A 10837-nucleotide genomic window follows, 5' to 3' on the forward strand; every position below is an offset into this window, starting at 1 on the left:
ATTCTTCCCTCTGATATAAAGATGTGTTTGAAATTTCCAAAATGTGGTAACTTATTATTTTTTATTTCACTTCTCTCTATCCACAATCATGGCACAATAGATTAATTATTAAACAAAAGGCCCTTAAATAATAAAACAATGGAAGGTTTTTAATTACTTTTTGGTTATGATGAAAATTATGGGAATACTACCAAAACTTTGGTCCACATTCCCTCAGCGTCACCCAAGGAAATAGTGGTTGTAGTACCCTTCACCTTGGAATATATATGGTTTGCATCAGGTGTGCTCTGAAATGCTGATCTTGGCTCTTAGCTTAGCTACATATGTATGCATCAATCCAATGCTGGAGGGAAACAGAATTGTTCTCAGGCTTAGATCATTCTCCAAGGAAAGGGAATGACCTCAGCATCCCATAGCTGACCAGCTTTCCTAAATTATTTATTCTAGTTCCTACTCCTCAGATGCATAATGCATACTCATGATTGGTTCCTATCTTAAAGCTGTTATATCAGTGGGAGAGAGCACTTATTTCATATTTCTATAATTTCCTCCCAATATTCAAATTGATGGAATCTAAGTTATTTATCTACTTCATATTACTAATGAAAATAAATGAATTAATATTTTCCTCTTTGAATTATGTTGTCAACTGTAAGACTATCTTTTGATTGATAATGTATTTTAAAACTAACATTTCCATTATCTCAGTCCTTAAAACTTGTATAATTTTTCCAATTAATTGACAGTTAGAATGTGTCTATTTATTCTTCAGAAGACATATCTCTTAAAAAACTAAGACAATTTTTTAATTTTGTTTGTCTTTAGCAAAAACCCTGAGGTTAGATAATCTCATTTTATGAAATATGTTCTACACCATTGTTAGGTCATATTTGGCCTTGATGGTCTATTACAAAGTTCAGAATTAATCTCATTGACAGTGAAGAAATATCAAACATGTCCTTTAAAAAAATCACAAATGATTCGCTATATACATTGTATAAAAAAGAGTTTAGAAAAGCCAAGATCAGATTAGGAAAGTGAGTACAGACCCTGTTACAAGAATTGAAAGAGAATGATGGTTTAGGGAAGTGGCAGTGAGAATGGAATGCAAAGGGAACAGAGTAGACTCTGAATGATCTGCAACAGACATGCCTGGTGCTGCCTTTCAACTAACTGATCAACTTCCAGAAACACAAGTCACCTTCTCTGTAGAATATGGAGATTGAGCTAGATAATCTCTAGGGTCTGCCTGGACATACTCATGGACATAGAAAAAAGATGCTACAGGAACATGGAAATAATGTTCCACCCTGAGAGTTGAACTACTGAAGGGTGTTGTGAAGTGGTTGAGGTTCAAGAATGTAGGGAGTAAATCAAAGAATTTTTGTCAAATTACTGAAAAGAGTGTGAGCCTCCCCAAGGTTTTAGTCAGAAATTGATAATAACTTATTATACTTAAACTAGTTAAATGCACTTATATTACTTTGAGATAGACTATGATTGAAGAGTGAAGTTGACAAACACAAAAATAAATGCTAGAAATAGAAAACTTAGTCTATAAATCCAACATTGGTTGTTTCTAGCCATAGACAGTACTGAGTGAAGGTCAAATCCTAATGTGGAGATTAATGCACTAGATTCTGGTGCTATAAAATGTTTTATTGAGACAAGCCCCTAAAATGTGTGTTAAAGACACATCCAATCATAAAAACTAAACCACTTTCTTGATGTATGATCTGCATACAAAAAGCGGTAGATATTTAATGTTTACAACTTGTGTTCAGAGATAAGTATACACCCTTGAAACCATCATCACTAGCAATACCATACCTATCTACCACATCCAAAATTTCTTCCTAGCCACTTTTTTGTTGACTTTTTTTGTTGTTACATGATAGATAAAATCATTTAAGATATACTCTCTTAGCAAAATCTTAAGTAGGCAATAAACTAATGTTAATCATAGGCCCTTATGTTATACAGAACTCCAGAACTTTATTGTGTTTATCTTAAACTTGACCAATACCTCTCTAATTCCCCTCCCTCAGCCCCTGACAACCACTATGCTACACTCTGCTTCCATGTATTTGTTTAGATTCCACATAGAAGTGACATCAGGCACTGTTTGTCTTTCTGCTTCAGGCCTATGTTACTTAGAATAATGTCCTCCAGGTATCTCCATGTTGTTTCAAGTGGCAGGATCTTCTTCTTTATAAAGGCTAAATGATACTTCATAGTGTATATATGCCAAAGTTTTTTATCCATTCTTTTTTACATGGACTTTTAAATTATTTCCACATCTTAGGTATTGTGAAAATGCTGCAGTAAATATGGGAGCACAGATATCCCTTTGAGATCCATATTTCAATTTCTTTGGATAAGTACCCAGAGACAGGACTGCTGGATCAAATGGTAATTCTATTTTTTTTAATTTTGAAATGTTTCCAGAAACACTATGTTATTTACCGAGTGGCTGCACCAATTTACATTTTGATCAATAGTGTACAAGGGTTTCTTCTTCTCCATATCCTTTCTAAAACCTCTTATACTTTGTGGGGTTTTAAAAGAACTGTGAAGTGATATCTCATTGTGGTTTTACCTGTATTTCCCCCCGAGTGATGTTTGCATTTCCCTTAATGATGGTGAGCATCTTTTCATGTACCTGTTGGCCACTTGTATGTCTTCTTTGGAAAGATGTTTATTGAGTTTATCTGCCCATTTTTTCCACTTTATTTTTTTTTAATTTCAGTTAATATACAGTGCAATATTAGTTTCAGGTGTACAATTCTCTGATTCAACACTTACATACAACACTCAGAGCTTGTCACAAGTGCACTCCTTAATATCCATCCCCTATTTCATCCATCCCTCCAGCCACCTCCCCTCTGGGAACCATCAGTTTGTTCTCTATAGTTAAAATTCTGTTTCTTGGTTTGCCTCTCTTCCTCTCTCTCTCTCTCTCTCTCTCTCTTCTATGCTCCTTTGTTTTCTTTCTTAAATTCCACATATGAGTGAAATCATATGGCATTTGTCTTTCTCTAACTCACTTATTTCACTTAGAAAAATACTCTTAAACTCCATCTATATCCTGCAAATGGCAATATTTCATTCTTTTTGATGGCTGAGTAATATTCATATATATATATATATATATGCTATGACCTTTAAATTTTTTTATATTTATATGTAATTTTCCAACATATAGAATAGCATTCAGTGTTCATCACATCATGTGCCCTCCTTAATTCTCATCACCCAGTTACCCCATCCCCCACCTACCTCCCCTTCCGCAACCCAGAAGTTGTTTCCCAGAGTCGAGTCCCTCATGGTTTGTCTTCCTCTCTAATTTTTCCCTACCCAGTTTTCCCCCCTCCCTTAGGGTCCCTATCACTATTTCTTATATTCCACATATGAGTGAAACCATATGATAATTGTCTTTCTCTGATTAACTTATTTCACTGAGCATAATACCCTCTAATATAAATGGTAGGTATTCATCCTTTGTAATGGCTAATATTCCATTGTATGTGTGTATATATATATATATATATATATATATATATATATATACACATATATATCTCCTTCCACAGTTTGGCTATTGTGGACATTGCTGCTATAAGCATTGGGGTGCAAGTATCCCAGCATTTCACTTTGGGGTAAATACCCAGTAATGCAATTGCTGGGTCGTAGGATAGCTCTATTTTTAACTTCTTTTTTTTTTTAGTTTTTTTTTTTACTTTTTATTTATTTATGATAGTCACACAGAGAGAGAGAGAGGCAGAGACATAGGCAGAGGGAGAAGCAGGCTCCATGCACCGGGAGCCCAATGTGGGATTCGATCCCAGATCTCCAGGATCGCGCCCTGGGCCAAAGGCAGGCGCTAAACCGCTGCGCCACCCAGGGATCCCTATTTTTAAATTCTTAAGGAACCTTCACACTGTTTTCCAGAGTGGCTGCACCAGCTTGCATTCCCACCAACAGTGCAGGAGGGTTCCCATTTCTCCACATCCTCACCAACATTTGTTGTTTCTCATCTTGTTAATTTTAGCCATTCTAACCACTGTAAAGTGGTATCCCATGGACATTCTTCATTTTTGGCTTTCTTGCACTGTATTCAATATTATTTTTGTATATATATATATACATATATATGTTTTGCTTTTTTATATAATTTTGGAATTTAGTATCTTTTAACACACAAACCAAAATACACTCAGAACCAAGTGGATCACCCTGTTATGTCCATGCTGTGGGATTATGTTTTCTTCCCCCATCTTCCCCCTTTTTGGTTTCTCTTTCTTTATTTGTTTTTCATTTTCTTTGTCTTTTTTCGTTTATTTTCTGGTTCCTGACCTTCGGAATTATCTAGTGTGTAGTGTGTATTTTGCTTGGGTTGTGATTGATATTTTTGATGTCCTCTTTATCCATTCAGCAGTCAATAGATATTTGAACACTTTCCATAATTTGTCTATTTTATATAATGCTATTTATATATATATATATATATATATATATATATATATATATAGGAGTGCATTTATCCCTTCAAATTAGTATTTTTGAATCCTTTAGGTAAATACCTAGTAGTGCAATTGCTGGATCATAAGGTAATTCTACTTCTAACTTTTTGAGAAAACTCCATACTATTTCCCAGAGTGGTACACCAGTTTACATTCTCATCAACAGTTTCACCACATCTTCACCACCAACTGTTTCTTGCATTGTTGCTTTTAGCCATTCTAAGAGGTGTGAGGTGGTATCTCATTGTAGTTTTGATTTGTATTTCCCTAGTGATGAGTAATGTTGAGCATCTTTTGATGTGTCTGTTGACCATCTGTATGTAATCTTTGGAAAATGATTTAACACATCTTCTGTCCATTTTAATTGGGTTATTCATTTTCTGGATGTTGAGTTTTATAAGTTCTTTATAAATTTTAAATATTAACTTGTTATCAGATATGTCATTTGCAAATACCTTCTCCCATTCCATAGGCTGCCTTTTTGTTTTGTTTATTGTTTCCTTCACCATGCAGAAGCTTACTCAAAGAAATCTACACATTTAATGCAATCTCTATCCAAATGCCAATAGTATTTTTCACAGAGATAAATCAAACAATCCTAAAATTTGTATGGAACCACAAAAGCTCCCAAATAGCCAAAGCAACCTTGAAAAAGAAACGCAAAGCCGGAGGTATCATAATTCTGGACTTCAAGTTATATTAAAAACCTATAGTGATCAAAACATTGTGGTGATGACACAAAAATAGAAACATAGAATTCAATGGAAAAGAATAGGAGGGATCCCTGGGTGGCGCAGCGGTTTGGCGCTTGCCTTTGGCCCAGGGCACGATCCTGGAGACCTGGGATCGAATCCCACGTCGGGCTCCCGGTGCATGGAGCCTGCTTCTCCCTCTGCCTGTGTCTCTGCCTCTCTCTCTCTCTCTCTGTGACTATCATAAATAAATAAAAATTTAAAAAAAAAAAAAAAAAAAAAAAAAAAGAAAAGAAAAGAATAGGAAACCCAGACATTAACCCACAACTACATGGTCAACTAATCTTGGACAAAGCAGGAAGAGATATCCAATGGGAAAAAGACAGTTATATATATATATATATATATATACACTTCTTTGTCCATTCATCAGTTGATGGACATTTGAGCTCTCTCCATAATTTGGCTGTTGTTGATAATGCAGCTATAAACATCAGGGTGCACATATCCCATCTGTATTTTTGTATACTTTGGGTAATTACCCTAGTAGTGCAATTACTGGATCATAGGGTAGTTATTTTTTTAACTCTGTGAAGAACCTCCATACTTTCTTCCAGAGTGGCTACACCAGTTTGCATTCCCACCAACAGTGCAAGAGGGTTCCCCTTTCTCTGCATCTTTGCCAACATCTGTTTCCTCTGTTGTTGATTTTAGCCATTCTGACAGGTGTGAGGTGGTATCTTGTCATGGTTTTTATTTGTATTTCCTTGATGATGACTGATGCTGAGCATCTTTTTATGTGTCTGTTAGCCATCTGGATGTCTTTTTTGGAAAGGCCCTATTCATGGCTTCTGCCCATTTCTTATTTTTTTTAATAGCCAAACAATAGTGCTTTATTGATAAAAGGTTAGTTTCAGTCAATACAAAATCATTGTGTAAAGTAAGTTTTCAAAATACATTTCTATAAGTAAAGATGATCTCTTAGTAAAAGGAATTATCAGTAAAAGTATTTATTTAGATTTGGGCAGCAAAACAAAGGGGGATTTAGAAGTGAGACAGTGTGGGTCCACCTACCCCCGCACTACGCTTACCAGGTCTGCCCATTTCTTAAATGGGTTATTTGTTTGGAGGGTGTTGAGTTTGATAAGTTCTTTGTACATTTTGGATGCTAGCCCTTTATCAGATATGTCATCTACAAATATCTTCTCTCATTTTGTAGGTTGTCTTTTACTTTAGCTGTTGGTTTCCTTTGCTTTGCAGAAGGTTTTTATCTTGATGAAGTACCAATAGTTCAATTTTGCTTTCATTCCCCTTACCTATGATGATATATCTAGTGAGAAGTTGCTATGGCAGAGGTCAAAGATTTCTGCCTGTGTTCTCCTCTAGCACTTTAATGGTTTTCTGTATCACATTTAGGTCTGTCATCCATTTTGGATTTACTTTTGTGTATGGTGTAAGAAAATGATCCAATTTCATTCTCCTGCATGTTGTTGCCCAATTTTCCCGACACTGTTTGTTGAATAGATTGTCTTTTTCCCATTGAGTAGTCTTTCCTATTTTGTCAAAGATTAGCTGACCACGTAGTCTGTTTCTGGGTTCTCTCTTCTATTCCATTGACCTATGGTTCTGTTTTTATGCCAATAATGTCTTAATGACTACAGGTTTGTAATATAGCTTTAAATCTGGAATTGTGATGCCTTCAGTTGTTTTTCTTTTCAGAATTGCTTTGGCTATTCGGGATCTTCTGTGATCACACTTTTTAGGATTGATTGTTTTAACTCTTTGCAAAATGCTGGTGGTATTTTGATGGCAATTACATTAAATGTGTAGATTGCTTTGGGTAGTATAGATATTTTGACAATGTTTGTTCTTCCAATCCATGAGCACAGAGTGCTTCTCCATTTATTTGTGTCCTCTTCAGTTCCTCTCATAAGTGTGTTATAGTTTTCATAGTTCAAACTTGAAGTAACTATAGTTACTTCCTTAGTTAGATTTAGTCCTAGGTATCTTATTGGTTTGGGTGCAATTGCAAAAGGATCAATTCCTTGATTTCTTTTTCTGCTGCTCCATTATTGGTATACAGAAATGCAACAGATTTCTGCACACTGATTTTATATCCTGTGACTTTGTTGAATTCATGTATGAGTTCCAGAAAATTATTGGTGGAATCTTTTGGATTTTCTATATAGAGTATCATGTCATCTCCAAATAGTGAAAGTTTGACTTCTTCTTTCTCAGTTTGGATGCATTTTTTTCTTTTTTTTATATCTAATTGCTGAGGCTAAGATTTCCAGTACTATGTTAAATAGTAATGGTGAGAGTCACCATCCTTGTCTTGTACCTGACTATAGGGGAAAGGCTCTCAGTTTTTTTCCCATTGAGAATGATATTTGCTGTAGGTATTTGATATGGCCTTTATGATGTTGGGGTATATTCCATCTATCCCTACACTGTTGAAGGTTTTCATCATGGAAGGATGCTGTATTTTCCCAAATGCTTTTTCTGCATCTATTGACAGGATTCTGTGGTTCTTATCCTTTCTTTTATTAATATGGTATATCACCTTGTTTGATTTGGGAATATTCAAACACCCCTGCAGCCCAGGAACAAATCCCACTTGATCTTGGTGAATAATTCTTTTAATGTACTGTTGAATTCAATCTGCTAGTATTGTGTTGAGAGTTTTTGCATCTATATGCACTTAGAATATTGGTATTTAATACTCCTTTTTAATGAGGCGTTCATCTGATTTTTAATTTTTTAAATTTAAATTCAATTTGCCAACATATAGTATAACATCCAGCTCTCATCCAATCAAGTGCCCGTCACTCAGCTACCCCATGCCTTCCCGCCCCCCTCCGCAACCTTCCCTTCTGCAACACTTTGTTTCCCAGAGTTAGGAGTCTCTCATGGTTTGTCTCCCTCTTTAATTTTTCCTGCTCAGTTCCCCTCCTTTCCTTTATAATTCCCTTTGCTATTTTTTATATTCCACGTATGAATGAAACCATATGATGATCATCCTACTCCGATTGACTTATTTCACTCAGCATATACCCTCAAGTTCCATCCACATCAAAGCAAATGGTGGGTATTCATCTTTTTCTAATGGTTGAGTAATATTCCATTGTGTGGTATATATATATATATATATCAGATACAAAATGAGAGGAGATATTTGTAGATGACATATCTGATATATATATATAACACACACACACAATGGAATATTACTCAGCCATTATATATACTATACATATAATATATATACCAAATCTTCTTTATCTAGTCATCTGTTGAAGTACATCATGGCTCCTTCCACAGTTTGGCTATTGTGGACATTGCTGCTATAAACATTGGGGTGCAAGTGTCCCAGCATTTCCATGCATCTGTATCTTTGGGGTAAATACCCAGTAGGGTAGGGTACCAGGAGGTAGGGTACCTCTATTTTTAACTTATTGAGGAAACTCCACATTGTTTTCCAGAGTGGCTACAGCAGTTTGCATTCCCACCAACAATGCAAGGGGGCTCCCCTTTCTCCACATCCTCACCAACATTTATTGTTTCCTGTCTCATTAATTTTTGCCATTCTCACTGGTGTGAGGTGGTATCAAATTTTGATTTTGATGTGTATTTCCCTGATGGCAAGTGATGTGGAGCATTTTTTCATGTGCTGGTTGGCTATGTGTATGACTTCTTTGGTGACATTTCTGTACATGTCTTCTGCTCATTTCTTGACTAGTTTGTTTCTTGAGTGTTGAGTTTGATAAGTTCTTTATAGATCTTGGATACTAGCACTTTATCTAATATGTCATTTGCAAATATTTTCTCCCATTCTGTAGGGCATCTTTTAGTTTTGTTGACTGTTTCTTTTGATGTGCAGAAGCTTTTTATCTTGATGAAGTCCCAATAGTTCACTTTTGCTCTTGTTTGCCTTGCCTTCATAGACGTATCTTGCAAGAAGTTGCTGTGGCCAAATTCAAAAACGTTGTTACCTATATTCTCCTCTAGGATTTTGATGTATTCTTGTCACACATTTAGATCTTTCAGCCATTTTGAGTTTATCTTTGTATATGGTGTAAGAGAATGGGCCAGTTTCATTCCTCTGCCTGTGGCTGTCCTATTTTCCCAGCACCATTTATTGAAGAGACTGTCCTTTTTCCAGTGGATATTCTTTTGGGACTGCATCGAATATTAGTTGGCCTTTGAGTCAAGTGTCCATTTCTGATTTCTCTATTCTGTTCCATTGACCTATGTGTCTATTTTTGTGCCAGTACCACACTGTCTTGATGATCACAGTTTGTAATATAACTTGAAGTCAGGCATTGTGATGCCCCAGCTTTGGTTTTCTTTTTCAACATTCCTTTGGATGTTTGGGGTCTTTTCTGGTTTCATACACATTTAGGATTATTTGTTCCAATTCTGTGAAGAAAGTCTCTGGTATTTTGATAGGGATTGCATCGAACATGTAAATTGCCCTGGGTAGCATTGACATTTTCACAATATTTATTCTTCCAATCCACGAGCATGGAATCCTTTTCCTTCTCTTTACATCTTCCTCAATTTCTTTCAGAAGTTTTCTGTAGTTTTCAGTGTATAGATTCTTTACCTCTTTGGTTAGGTTTATTCCCAGATATCTTATGGGTTTTGATACAATTGTAAACAGGATTGATTCCTTAATTTCTCTTTCTTCAGTCTCATTGCTAGTGTATAGAAATACAACTGATTTCTGCGCATTGATTTTGTATCTACCACATTTCTGAATTGCTGTGTGAGTTCTAGCAATCTTGGGGTAGTCTTCTGGGTTTTCTATATACAGTATCATGTCATCTGCAAAGAGGGAGAGTTTGACTTCTTTGCCAATTTGAATGCCTTTTATTTCTTTTTGTCTGATTGCTGAAGCTGGGACTTCTAGTACTATGTTGAATAGCAGTGATGACAGTGGGCATCCCTGTCCTGTTCTTGAACTTAAGGGAAAGGCTCTCAGTTTCTCCCCATTGAGAGTGATATTTGCTGTGGGATTTTCGTAGATGGCTTTTAAGATATTGAGGGATGTTTCCTCTCCCTACACTCTTAAGAGTTTTAATCAGGCAAAATGTTGTATTTTGTCAAATGCTTTCTCTGCATCTGTTGAGAGGATCATATGGTTCTTGTTTTTTCTCTTGTTGATATGATCTAACATGTTGATTGTTTCACGAATGTTGAACTACCCTTGCATCCTGGGGATAAATCACACTTGGTCATGTGAACAATCCTCTTACTGTACTATTAGATCCTATTGACTAGTACCTTGGTGAGAATTTTTGCATTTGTGTTCATCAGGGATATTGGTCTAAAATTCTCCTTTTTGGTGGAGTCTTTTTCTGGTTTGGGGATCAAAGTAATGCTGGCCTCATAGAACAAGTTTGGAAGTATTCCCTCCCTTTCTATCCTTTGAGACAGTTTTAGTAGAATAGGTATTATTTCTTCTTTAAATGTTTAGTAGAATACCTCTGGGAAGCCATCTGGCCCTGGACTTTTGTGTTTTGGGAGGTTTTTGATGACTGCTTCAATTTCTTCGCTGGTTATTGGCCTGTTCAGATTTTCTTTTTTTTTTTTAATAATAAATTTATTTTTTTATTGGTG

This window comes from Vulpes lagopus, chromosome 2 (assembly GCF_018345385.1).
Source record: "Vulpes lagopus strain Blue_001 chromosome 2, ASM1834538v1, whole genome shotgun sequence".
NCBI classification, from domain to species: Eukaryota; Metazoa; Chordata; class Mammalia; order Carnivora; family Canidae; genus Vulpes; species Vulpes lagopus.